This window comes from Nicotiana tabacum, chromosome 4, assembly GCF_000715075.1.
Source record: "Nicotiana tabacum cultivar K326 chromosome 4, ASM71507v2, whole genome shotgun sequence".
NCBI classification, from domain to species: domain Eukaryota; kingdom Viridiplantae; phylum Streptophyta; class Magnoliopsida; order Solanales; family Solanaceae; genus Nicotiana; species Nicotiana tabacum.
This window is the reverse complement of record NC_134083.1, coordinates 78,444,827-78,459,726: the sequence shown is the minus strand read 5'-3', so window position 1 is coordinate 78,459,726 and position 14,900 is coordinate 78,444,827.

Genomic DNA, 14,900 nt, shown 5'->3' with positions numbered 1-14,900 from the left:
ATGGAGAAAATGAAAAGAAAATGGCCAAAAATCCCGTTTTAAAACATCTCACTCCCCAGTCTGTCTCCTTATTCGCGAACGCGGCAACCCCCTCGCGTTCGCGAAGCTCAGCCAACCCATGCCCAGAAAACCTCCTTCGAGTTCACGTTCCTCACGATGAGTTCGCAAAGCTTTCCGCCCTCACTACTTCACGTTCGCATACCCAGCCTCGCGTTCGCGTAGGCCAAACATCCTTAGGCCCAATCCTCATTTCCTTCTACGCGTTCGCGACTCCCCACTCGCGTTGGCATAGGTTCCACAAGTTCTTCACCGCGTTCGCATCTCAACCTTCACGTTCGCAAAGGCCAATCTCAACAGCCCCATAATTTTCCTCTTCGCGAATGCGGGACTTCCTTCGTGTTCGCGAAGAAGGACACCAGACACCAGCAACAACGGTTCCCAAGCAGCTCCAAATGATCCGAAACCACCACGAAATACACCTGAGGCACCCCGGGACCCCGTCCAATCATACCAACCAGTACCATAACATAACACAAACTTGCTCGAGACATCAAATCACATCAAACAACATCTAAATCATAAATCGCACTCCAATTCAAACTTAATAAACTTTGAACTTTAACTTCTACAATCGATGCTGAAACCTATTAAATCACGTCCGATTGCCCTCAAATTTTGCACATAAGTCACATTTGACATTACGGACCTACTCCAACTTCCGTAATCGGATTCCGACCCTGATATCAAAAAGTCCACTTCCGGTCAAACTTCTAAAAAATCTTCAAATTTCTAGCTTTAGCCAAATGACTCCAAAATGACCTACGGACCTCCGAAACCACTTCCAGACGCGCTCCCAATACCAGAATCACCATACAGAGCTATTCCTAGACTCGAAATCCCAAACGGACATTGATAACATTAAAATGCACTTCAATCCAAATTTATGAAATTCTTCCAAAATGCCAACTTCCACAATAGGCGTTGAAATGCTCCTGGGTCATCCAAAACCTGATTCGGACATACGCCCAAGTCTGAATTTATCATATGAACCTGTTGGAACCTTCAAATCCCGATTCCGAGATCATTTACTTAAAAATTCAACCTTAGTCAATTCTTCCAACTTAAAGCTTCCGAAATGAGAATTTTCTTTTCAAATCAACTCTTAACTTCCGAAATTTCATTTCTGACCATGCGTATCAGTCATAATACCTGAATATCGGCCACAAGCACGCTAAGTGCATAATACAATCCCTGGGGAGACAGATAGCGCCATACGCTACAAAACTCAAGCACAACTAAGGTGCGATATATGATTTGAATCTCGAGAGCCATCCTGCTCATATAACACCATCGCTATGCGGAACCTCAACACATAAGAAATTTACCAAGCTGTTTCACAACTCACACGGCACAATATAGTATTACATGAAATAGCCGATGATGAAACGACATCCAACGTCCGAATACTCCTCCATAAGGAGCGCTATGCTGAAATGAACACATCCGGCCTGATATAGAGCCTATATTCATATTTAAATCCATCCACAGACCTCAAGCCGATTCTAATGGCACCGTACTAGGCTAATAACCTTTCAAGGATCCATAGTAACCCTTTTTCCCATAACACAGAAGAACAACCATCATAATCGGAACAAACTTCCATAGTCCACAACTAAGTGAATCGAGCGCTCTCCAGGCATAAATTCTCGAATCAGCGATATTACCACAATCTTCATACTTTGTTTCAATCTTCACTCAATCAAGTAACTACATGCCACTCTTACACAATATTTCTGTGGGACACGCTCCCATGACCTTCCGCACCAGGTAACAAGTCTACACATCCATACCATCAGTCACACTAATGCTGTAAAGCATATCAAGAATCCGCAATCAGTACGCAAAGCCTCGTATACAGGACACTGATCTCAGGTGACGCTGGAGACAAAACCATTCTAAATTCTTTTTCCTGCTCATCCGAGCTCGTGACATCCTTGTCAATACCGAACTGCAACCTCAATCCCTAATCTTTTAAATTTCATGCCGCTCACCGCACCTATCTTACCAATACGCGAGGACCCAAAAATTGCATCATAGATCCTAAACCACTAATAGGATACACACTTCACTTTGTAGAAACCTTTCACTTTGCTCGTTTCAGGAGAATCATTGCAACACATGACTGAATTCTCATAACCGTAGAACACACAAATCCTCAAGTAGTGGTCTAAACCACCATAACCCTTTCGGGATCCGCCTACACATAACATGCCATAATACTCGAATGCATCCAAATACAATCAATTACAGTGGTCGTCAAGCCTCGCACGTCCTGCCATAAATCACATGCATAATCTAATCACGCTGGAGGAACTGATCACTGCCACCATCATGCCAATTCAACCATGGCTAACCGATCCGACTTCTTCTAACTTATCCTTAACTTGTCTTAGAAATAATAATAACTCCAGTCAACATATAATGAACTCAATCCGCATTTATCCTGAGTGGCCTTGAATCACGAGACCATGTCATCTCAAATCCCACGAATCATCTCATACCCTCCTTGTGCGCATATTCGCATCTTCAACTAGTACACCCATTCTGATAATTCCTCTATGAGTCTGAAGTTATTTTCGCTCATTCCTCCAATACTACACCGCAGACGAAGGTAACATAGAACACTCCAAGCCCCTTTTCATAATCTACAAAAGCTCGATACTCAACCATACTACTGGCTCGAAATCCTTAGGCACCGCACTCTGAATTTATTTTTGAACCCACTAGAATCATTGCTGCGAGTCACCCACTCCGACCTGGTCCCGAATATATTCAACTACAAGGCTCTGCTAGCACATGAACACTCTCTCAATAAGCACCCGACTGAATCGCTTTCCTTGTACATCATATCTACATGAAACATAAACTTTGAGTCTTCCCAAAGCCTGAACATGAATCGATAAGGCCAATTATAGCACACATTCCTCAAATTCTTTGCCCAAATCACCACTGATGACCCTCTTCCTTAGTCATAATATCCCACCAATATGCCGATAACCATAAATCTCACAATTAGTCGACCGTGCAATCCAACCGTAGGCGGTGGAACTCTCCCACTTAGCTTGAAGCTACCATTGCATAACTCTAGAACTCGCCAAGATTCTTTCTTCATCGTTGAACTAATCTTGCACAACCAACTCGCCAAATTCCTCGAAATCCTTCCATTTGACCTTTCTTGAACACTCTAAATCACTAACCACATTCACATATTTGACCTCTTGCCAGATAACCAGTAGAATTCTTTCGTGATAGCCCCATCAACACCACGCAACCACTAACCTGCTCACAGGAGATAACCCACCTGTGGAAATTCCATGCCGATATCATCCAATGCCGCTGCACAAGATTCAATAACTACGAAATCAGTAACCCATCCTGAGCCCGAGCTCATTCACCAGCTGTATAGGTTCGTTCACTCCTCATGGACATCAACTAAAGGTGCGACAATACATTTCAATCCAAAGACATGTTGTATCCTTCTTCATATCAAGCAACTCCATCCTATCACACCCAATCTTCCTCAATATAGCAGCCAATATTCCAAATTAAGTCCGTAGACCTAGTCACGGTCCACCATGAATCCTAATTCACTCTAAACTTTCTCAAGGCGTGTAGTCATCCTACCATATAACCCATATGCTACCCTGCCCCAAAGGCGAATCGAAGAAAATCATAACACCAGCGAACTCAACACATTCAATCAAGGACGATGATACCACACCTCGGATGAAGATTCCATCACACTAGAAAATACCAAGCCTCGTTACTCCATCAACCCAAATCTGGACATTCATAGGCCAATTGCTTTTCTTCCGCCGAAATAAGATACTGAATCTCAGAATCATGCACTAAGTAAACCTCTTTCCAAGTCATTCACTGTCCCGACACATAGGCAAGCATTCTACCATCACATCAATACTGTGCGACAATAACTCTTGAGCACCATAGCAATTTGTGCATAGCCTCAAAGCTCTTAGAAGTACAGTTACTGAGCTGAAATGACAGAATATCCTTCCGCAAGGCAACGACAATAGCCCAAACAACTACGCATGGAGAAACATTCCGCACCACATCTGTAGTTCTATTAAAATTCCTCAATTCCCGATTTGTAACAAACATTTCACGTTGCACAAGATTGAATGGGAAGTAAATGAAGGCATAAGCCTCAAAGGAGTCAAATTGCACAATGAGGAATCAAGAAGGGAAGTGCTCCTAACAGCCTTGTAGCCTCTCGAAGATAAGTACAGACGCCTTCGTACCGATCCGCAAGACTCTACTAGACTTCCTCATGACTCGTGAGACCTAACTGAACCTAGTGCTGTCACGACCCAAAATCCATAAAGGTCGTGATGGCGCTGGACTCCACTGCCAGGCAAGCCAACAATAAATACTTAATTAGGTTCTCATTTTGTTACTTTTGAAATCATATTTTCAATTAAATAGCAAAAGATGGAGTTTACAAAGTAAATAATAATATTTTCAACAATTTCAATACAAGACAACCCATAATCACCCCAAAACTCGGTGTCACAAGTGCATGAGCATCAACTAGGAAGATAAAATAAAATACAACACCTGTCGAGAATACAAATTAGACAGGAAAATACATAAGTAACTATGAAGGGGACTCTGCTGGCTGTGGATCGTAGATGGGAATGCAGCTCACCTAAGTCTCCGTATTTAACCACACCTCTACGCCCGGCAGGCTGCTATTCATATATGCACCTGCACAAAAATGTGCAACAAGTGTAATATGAGTACGTAAATCCACGTGTACCCAGTAAGTATCCCGTCTAACCCCAAAGAAGTAGTGACGAGTGGTCGACTTCGACACTTACTAGTGGTCCAATAATATCAGGTACTGTAAATAAGTGAATGAATATGAGACAGAGTAAATATATGAAACAAACAAGTATAAAATACATAGTACAATTTTCCTCTTTATAATTTACTAAAGCTCTCAACTAGCAAGTTCCCTCCGTAACCGGAGCATATATATAAATATAGTGGATTTCATCAAAGAGGTTGTCATAATCCAAATCAGGGAGAAAAATCCTCAGATACACTGGCTTCTTGCCAAACGTTACGCACGATTCCATGAGGATAATATATATATATATATATAGGAAATGCATATATATATAGAAAATGCCGAGGTGTACGACCCGATCCAACATAAAAGTTAATTGTGCATCGCCGAGGGTCGAACGACGCGAACCATAGATGCATCTATTAACCTGCCGAGTCAAACGGCCCGCTCCCATAAGAGTGTGGTACCTAAATCCTGCCAAGGCGAACGAACCGATCCCATAAGAGTGGTAGAGGGAAATACCTCGCTCGCAAATCATACGTGCGACGCGATCAAATATAAATTTAAGGAATCTCCCCTCTCGCGGATCATACTTGCGACACGATCAAATATAAATTTAACATTAAAATCATATCTATTTCTTATTTTTTTTAAAAATAAGATAAATTCATCTTGTAGCTTTTTAAGAAAATTACCCCGCTCGCGAAACATACATGCGACGCGGTTACACATAGATTTCTTAAGCTATTATAGCATTACTCAATCCTTTTCGAAATTACTAAGTTCAAACGAACTCATTTAAATCATACGTTCTTAAATTTTAACTCCTTTCAAAAACATTTAATAAGAAAACTCAATCTCGCTCCCTCTCAAGGCAGACAATAAACATAAATCAATAACAATATCAACAAGTCATGATGTGAGCCTAAAACTACCCGGACATAGGCATAGCTAGTAGCTACGTACGGACTCTCGTTACCTCGTTCGTGCGTAGCCCCCTCAAATAGAAGCACACAATAATTTAGTTCACCTATGGGGTTAATTCCCTCTTACAAGGTTAGAAAGGAGACTTACCTTGCTCCGAAATTCTATAATCGGCTTCAAGGCCGCTCCGACAATTCAAACTGATGCTCGTCGCTCCAAAACTAGTCAAATATGACGCAACCGAATCAAAATATACTCTAATACTCATAATTAATCATTTTATAACAACTTTTAACTTCGTTCGAAAAGTTGATAATTTCACCCTCAGACCCACCTGCCCGGATTTCGAAAGATTATCTTTACCCATAAACCCACTAACTCAAATATAAAGTTTATTCTCCATTTCATTCCCAAATTCGTGATCAAAATTCAAGAATACCAATTTCTAGGTTTCCAACCAAAACCCCACAATTTCTACAAATTTTCATGTTTAAATCCATCTATAAACCATGTATTTAACTTGCAATAGGTGAGAATCACTTACCTTGACATAGATGAAGATGGAGCTCCAAAATCGCCCCAAGACCGGCTCCCATGGAGAAAATAAAGTGAAAATAGCCAAAAATCCCGTTTTAAAACATCTCACTTCCCAGTCCGACTCCTTCTTCACGAACGCGACAACCCCTTCGCGTTCGCAAAGCTCAGCCAACCCAGGCCCAGAAAAGATCCTTCGCGTTCGTGTTCCTAACGACGCGTTCGCAAAGCTTTCTGCCCTCACTGCTTCGCGTTCGCATACCCAGCCTCGCGTTCGCGTAAGCCAAACATCCTCAGGCCCAGTCCTCATTTCCTTCTACGCGTTCGCGACTTCCCATTCACGTTCGCGTTGGTTCCTCAAGTTCTTCACCGCGTTCGCGTCTCAACCTTCGCGTTCGCGAAGGCCAATCTCAACAGCCCCACAATTTTCCTCTTCGCGAACGCGGGACTTCTTTCGCGTTCGCGAAGAAGGACACCAGACACCAGCAACAGCAGTTCCCAAGGAGCTCCAAATGATCCAAAACCATCCCGAAACTCACCCGAGGCCCCCCCGGGACCCCGGCCAATCATACTAACCAGTCCCATAACATAACACAAACTTTCTCGAGACCTCAAATCACATCAAACAATATTGAAATCATGAATCGCACCCCAATTCATACTTAATGAACTTTGAAGCTTCAACTTCTACAATCGATGCCGAAACCTATCAAATCACGTCCGATTGTATTTAAATTTTACACACAAGTCACATTTGACATTACGGACCTACTCCAACTTCCTGAATCGGATTCTGACCCTGATATCAAAAAGTTAACTTTCGGTCAAACTTCTAAAAAACCTTCAAATTTCTAGCTTTAGCCAAATGACTCCAAAATGACCTACGAACCTCCGAATCCACTTCCGGATACGCTCCCAATTCCAGAATTACCATACGGAGCTATTTCCAGACTCGGAATCCCAAACGGACATTGATAACATTGAAATGCACTTCAACCCAAATTTATAAAATTCTTCCAAAATGCCAACTTCCACAATAGGCGTCGAAATGCTCCCGGGTCATCCAAAACCCGATCCGGACATACGCCCAAGTCCGAATTCATCATACGAACCTGTTGGAACCTTAAAATCCCGATTCCGAGACAGTTTCCTCAAAAATCCAACCTTATTCAATTCTTCCAACTTAAAGCTTCCGAAATGAGAATTTTCTTTTCAAATCAACTCTGAACTTCCGAAATTTCAATTCTGACCATACATACCAGTCATAATACCCGAAGTGAAGTTGCTCATGGCCTCAAACTGTTGAACGACGCTCTAGAGCTCAAAACGAATGGTCGAGTCGTTACATTCTCTTTCATTTAAACATACGTTCGTCCTCGAACGTACTAAGAACTGCTTTGTGGTTGTCCGAAATCACTATTTAATACCTCGTGCACTTACCCGTGCTGCCACAACTCAGTTGAGCTCACTAGCTCGAGCCAGTCTAAAGATTCTCCCTTTTTACTTAGCCAAATGAGCTTTAGAGTCCAATTCCAACATCCGAAATTCTCTGCCAGGCATGTTCCCATCATAGGAACACCGTATCAATCACTACACGATGCACCGATACATGATTGCATACCTTTGCTGAATTCACACTATGCACTGCATAACTCACATGACCATAATAACATCCTCTGATAACAATAGCCGAAAATTCCACGAATCTGATGCTCACAATGCACCTCATGACATACATAAGTCTTGTTCCAACTCTTGCAATACCGCCACGACGGAAGAGATGTATAGAAATTCATAACCAACTATAGAGTCAACAAATCATTGAATCTCTCCCTTTGACTAAAATCATCACCCCATTATGAACCAAATAATGGTATTTGCTCTTTAATACACTTCATATAATCCGATCGCACTGATCCTAGATCCAAAAATCTCGTCTCACTCAGTATAAGCTGCTCAGGCAACAAGCCACCCCAGACATGACCAAAAGTCTCATATGATGCCGCAATGTGCCAATACGCTACAAACTCGAACGTGATACATAAGGAAAACGAATCTCTCGAAGGGACTACTCAACCCACATGACTAATTAGACAACCGAAAAGGTGTTATGAACCTTCCCCAGAAAATGGAAAACAAAACACATGAAAATAGATATAGGGGATTGTAATCAACATCCCACTGTTGTGGCGTGCAACCCGATCCAAACAACATACCCGTGGCGGTGTGCCACACGATCCACACAGAAAATCTATATAAAGAGATACTTACCGAGCTAGAATGCTCGTTACTACAAAATACCTGAATATCGGCCACAAGCACGCTAAGTGCATAATACCATCCCTGGGGAGACAGATAGCGCCATACGCTACAAAACTCAAGCACAACTAAGGTGCGATATATGATTTGAATCTCGAGAGCCATCCTGCTCACATAACACCATCGCTATGCGGAACCTCAACACATAAGAAATTTACCAAGCCATTTCACAACTCACACGACACAATATAGTATTACATGAAATAGCCGACGACGAAACGACATCCAACGTCCGAATATTCCTCAATAAGAAGCGCTACGCTGAAATGAACACATCCGGCCTGATATAGAGCCCATATTCATATTTAAATCCATCCACAGACCTCAAGCCAATTCTAATGGAACCGTACTAGGCTAATAACCTTTGAAGGATCCATAATAACCCTTTTTCTCATAACACAGAAGAACAACCATCATAACCGGAACAAACTTCCACAGTCCACAACCAAGTGAATCGAGCGCCCTCCAGGCATAAATTCTCGAATCAGCGATATTACCACAATCTTCATACTTTGTTTCAATCTTCACTCAATCAAGTAACTACATGCCACTCTTACACAATCTTTCCGTAGGACACGCTCCCATGACCTTCCGCACCAGGTAACAAGTCTGCACATCCATACCACCGGTCACACTAATGCTGTAAAGCATATCAAGAATCCGCAATCAGTACGCAAAGTCTCTTACATAGGACACTGATCTCAGGTGACGCTTGAGACAAAACCAGCTTATTCTAAACATCTAAATTCTTTTTCCTGCTCATTCGAGCTCGTAACATCCTTGTCAAAATCGAACTGCAACCTCAATCCCTAATCTTTCAAATTTCATGCCGCTCACCGCACCTATCTTACCAATACGCGAGGACCCAAGAATTGCATCAACACGTGACTGAATTCTCATAACCGTAGAACACACAAATCCTCAAGTAGTGGTCTAAACCACCATAACCCTTCGGGGATCCGCCTACACATAACATGCCATAATACTCGAATGCATCCAAATACAATCAATTACGGCAGCCGTTAAGCCTCGCACGTCCCGCCACAAATCACATGCATAATCTAATCACGCTGGAGGAACTGATCACTGCCACCATCATGCCAATTTAACCATGGCTAATCGATATGACTTCTTCTAACTTATCCTTAACTTGTCTTGGAAATAATAATAACTCCAGTCAACATATAACGAACTCAATCCGCATTCATCCTGAGTGGCCTTGAATCACGAGACCATGTTATCTCAAATCCCACGAACCATCTCATACCCTCCTTGTGTGCATATTCGCATCTTCAACTGGTACACCCATTCTGATAATTCCTCTATGAGTCTGAAGTTATTTTCTCTCATTCCTCCAATACTACACCGTAGACGAAGGTAACATAGAACACTCCAAGCCCCTTTTCATAATCTGCAAAAGCTCGATACTCAACCATACTACTGGCTCGAAATCCTTAGGCACCGCACTCTGAATTTATTTTTTGAACCTACTAGAATCATTGTTGCGAGTCACCCACTCTGACCTAGTTCCGAATATAATCAACTCCAAGGCTCTGCTGGCACATGAACACTCTCTCAATAAGCACCTGACTGAATCGCTTTCCTTGTACATCATATCTATACGAAACATAAACTCTGAGTCTTCCCAAAGCCTGAACATGAATCGATAAGGCCAATTATAGCACACATTCCTCAAATTCTTTGCCCAAATCACCACTAGTGACCCTATTCCTTAGTCATAATATCCCACCAATATGCCGATAACCATAAATCTCACAATTAGTCGACCGTGCAATCCAACCGTAGGCGGTGGAACTCTCTCACTTAGCTTGAAGCTACCATTGCATAACTCTAGAACTCGCCAAGATTCTTTCTTCATCGTTGAACTAATCTTGCATAACCAACTCGCCAAATTCCTCGAAATCCTTCCATTTAACCTCTCTTGAACACTCTAAATCACTAACCACATTCACATATTCGACCTCTTGCCGGATAACCAGTAGAATTCTTTCGTGATAGCCCCATCAATACCACACAACCGCTAACCTGCTCACAGGAGATAACCCCCCTGTGGATATTCCATGCTGATATCATCCAATGCCGCTGCACTAGGTACAATAACTACGAAATCAGTAACCCATCCTGAGCCCGAGCTCATTCACCAGCTGTACAGGTTCGTTCACTCCTCATGGACATCAACTAAAGGTGCGACAATACATTCCAATCCAAAGTCATGTTGTATCCTTCTTCATATCAAGCAACTCCATCCTGTCACACCCAATCTTCCTCAATATAGCAGCCAATATTCCAATTTAAGTCCGTAGACCTAGTCACGATCCACCATGAATCCCAATTCACTCTAAACTTTCTCAAGGCGTGTAATCATCCTACCACAGAACCCATATGCTACCCTGCCCCAAAGGCGAATCGAAGAAAATCATAACACCAGCGAACTCAACACATTCAATCAAGGACGATGACACCACACCTCGGATGAAGATTCCATCACACTAGAAAATACCAAGCCTCATTACTCCATCAACCCAAATCTAGACATTCATAGGCCAATTGCTTTTCCTCTGCCGAAATAAGATATTGAATCTCGGAATCATGCACTAAGTAAACCTCTTTCCAAGTCATTCACTGTCCCGACACATAGGCAAGCATTCTACCATCACATCAATACTGTGCGACAACAAATCTTGAGCACCATAGCAACCTGTGTATAGCCTCAAAGCTCTCAGAAGTATAGTTACTGAGCTGAAATGACAGAATATCCTTCCGCAAGGCGACGACAATAGCCCAAACAACTACGCATGGAGAAACATTCCGCACCACATCTGTAGTTCTATTAAAATTCCTCAATTCCTGATTTGTAACCAACGCTTCACGTCACACAAGATTGAACGGGAAGGAAATGAAGGTATAAGCCTCAAAGGAATCAAATTGCACGATGAGGAATTAAGAAGGTAAGTGCTCCTACAGCCCTGTAGCCTCTCGAAGATAAGTATAGACATCTCCGTACCGATCCGCAAGACTCTACTAGACTTTCTCATGACTCGTGAGACCTAACTGAACCTAGTGCTCTAATACCATATTGTCACGACCCAAAATCCATAAAGGTCGTGATGACGCCGGACTCCACTGTCAGGCAAGCCAACAATAAATACTTAATTAGGGTCTCATTTTGTTACTTTTGAATTCATAGTTACCTTCAATTAAATAGCAAAAGATGGAGTTTACAAAGTAAATAATAATATTTTCAATAATTTCAATACAAGACAACCCATAATCACCCCAAAATCCGGTGTCACAAGTGCATGAGCATCAACTAGGAAGATAAAATAAAATACAATACCTGTCCAGAATACAAATTAGACAGGAAAATACATAAGTAACTACGAAGGAGACTCTGCTGGCTGCGGATCGTAGATGGGAATGCAGCTCACCTAAGTCTCCGCATTTAACCACACCTCTGCGCCCGGCAGGCTGCTAGTCATATATGCACCTACACAAAAATGTGCAACAAGTGTAATATGAGTACGTAAATCCACGTGTACCCAGTAAGTATCCCGCCTAACCCCGAAGAAGTAGTGACGAGTGGTCGACTTCGACACTTACTAGTGGTCCAATAATATCAGGTACAGTAAAGAAGTGAATGAATATGAGACAGAGTAAATATTTGAAACAAACAAGTATAAAATACGTAGTATAATTTTTCTTTTCACAATTTACTCAAGCTCTCAACTAGAAAGTTCCCTCCATAACCGGAGCATATACATAAATATAGTGGATTTCATCAAAGAGGTTGTCATAATTCAAATTAGGGAAAAACCTCGGATACACTGGCCTCTTGCCAAATATTACGCACGATTCCATGAGTATAATATATATAGGAAATGCCGAGGCGTACGACCCGATCCAACATAAAAGTAAACTGTGCACTGCCGAGGGTCGAACGACGTGAACCATAGATGCATCTATTAATCTGCCGAGTCGAACAGCCCGCTCCCATGAGAGTGTGGTACCTAAATACTGCCGAGGCGAACGACCCGATCCCATAAGAGTGGTAGAGGGAAATACCCCGCTCGCGAATCATACGTGCGACGCGATCAAATATAAATTTAAGGAATCTCCCCTCTCGCGGATCATACTTGCGACCCGATCAAATATAAATTTAACATTAAAATCATATCTATTTCTTGATTCTTTTCAAAATAAGAGAAATTCATCTTGTAGCTTTTTAAGGAAATTACCCCGCTCGCGAAACATATATGCGGCGTGGTTACACATAGATTTTTTAAGCTATTATAGCATTAGTCAATCCTTTTCGAAATTACTAAGTTCAAACGAACTCTTTTAAATCTTACGTTCTTAAATTTCAACTCCTTTCAAAAATATTTAATAAGCAAACTCAATTTCGCTCCCTTTCAAGGCAGACAATAAACATAAATCAATAACAATATCAACAAGGCATGATGTGAGCCTAAAATTACCCGGACATAGGCATAGCTAGTAGCTACGTACGGACTCTCGTTACCTCGTGCATGCGTAGCCCCCACAAATAGAAGCACACAATAATTTAATTCACCTATGGGGTTAATTTCCTCTTACAAGATTAGAAAGGAGACTTACCTTGCTCCGAAATTCCATAATAGGCTCCAAGGCCGCTCCGACAATTTAAACTGATGCTCGTCGCTCCAAAACTAGTCAAATATGACGCAACCGAATCAAAATATACTCTAATACTCATAATTAATCATTTTATAACAATTTCCAACTCCGTTCGAAAAGTTGATAATTTTACCCTCAGGCCCACGTGTCCGGATTTCAAAAAATTTTGAAGATAAACTTTACCCATAAATCCACTAATTAAAATATATAATTTATTCTCCATTTCATGCCCAAATTCGTGATCAAAATTCAAGAATACCAATTTCTAGGTTTCCAACCAAAATCCCACAATTTCTACAAATTTTCATGTCTAAATCCATCTATAAACCATGTATTTAACTTGCAATAGGTGAGAATTACTTACCTTGATATAGATGAAGATGGAGCTCCAAAATCGCCCCAAGACCGGCTCCCATGGAGAAAATGAAGTGAAATTGGCAAAAAATCCCGTTTTAAAACATCTCACTGCCCAGTCCGACTCCTTCTTCGTGAACGCGGCAACCCCTTCGCGTTCGCAAAGCTCAGCCAACCTAGGCCCAGAAAAGCTCCTTCGCGTTCACGTTCCTCACGACGCATTCGCAAAGCTTTCCGCCCCACTGCTTCGCGATCGGATACCCAGCCTCGCGTTCGCGTAAGCCAAACATCCTCAGGCCCAGTCCTCATTTCCTTCTACGCGTTCGCGACTCCCCATTCGCGTTCGCGTAGGTTCCTCAAGTTCTTCACCACGTTCGCGTCTCAACCTTCGCGTTCGCGAAGGCCAATCTCAACAGCTCCACAATTTTCCTCTTCGCGAACGCGGGACTTCTTTCGCGTTCGCGAAGAAGGACACCAGACACCAGCAACAGCAGTTCCCAAGGAGCTCCAAATGACCCGAAACCACCCCGAAACACACTCGAGGTCCCCCCGGGACCCCACCTAATCATACTAACCAGTCGCATAACATAACGCAAACTTTCTCGAGACCTAAAATCATATCAAACAATATCGAATTCATGAATCGCACTCCAATTCAAACTTAATGAACTTTGAAGCTTCAACTTTTACAATCGATGCCGAAACCTATCAAATCACGTCCGATTGTATTCAAATTTTGCACACAAGTGACATTTGACATTACAGACCTACTCCAACTTTTTGAATTGGATTCCGATCCCGATATCAAAAAGTCGACTTCCGGTCAAACTTCTAAAAAACCTTCAAATTTCTAGCTTTAGCTAAATGACTCCAAAATGACCTACGGACCTCCGAATCTACTTCCGGGCACGCTCCCAATTCCAGAATCACCATACGGAGCTATTTCCAGACTCAGAATCCCAAACGGATATTGATAACATTGAAATGCACTTCAACCCAAATTTATAAAATTCTTCCAAAATGCCAACTTCCACAATAGGCGCCAAAATGCTCCCGGGTCATCAAAAATTCGATCCGGACATACGCCCAAGTCCGAATTCATCATACGAATCTGTTGGAACCTTAAAATTCCGATTCCGAGATCGTTTACTCAAAATTCAACCTTAGTCAATTCTTCCATCTTAAAGCTTCCGAAATGAGAATTTTCTTTTTAAATCAACTCTGA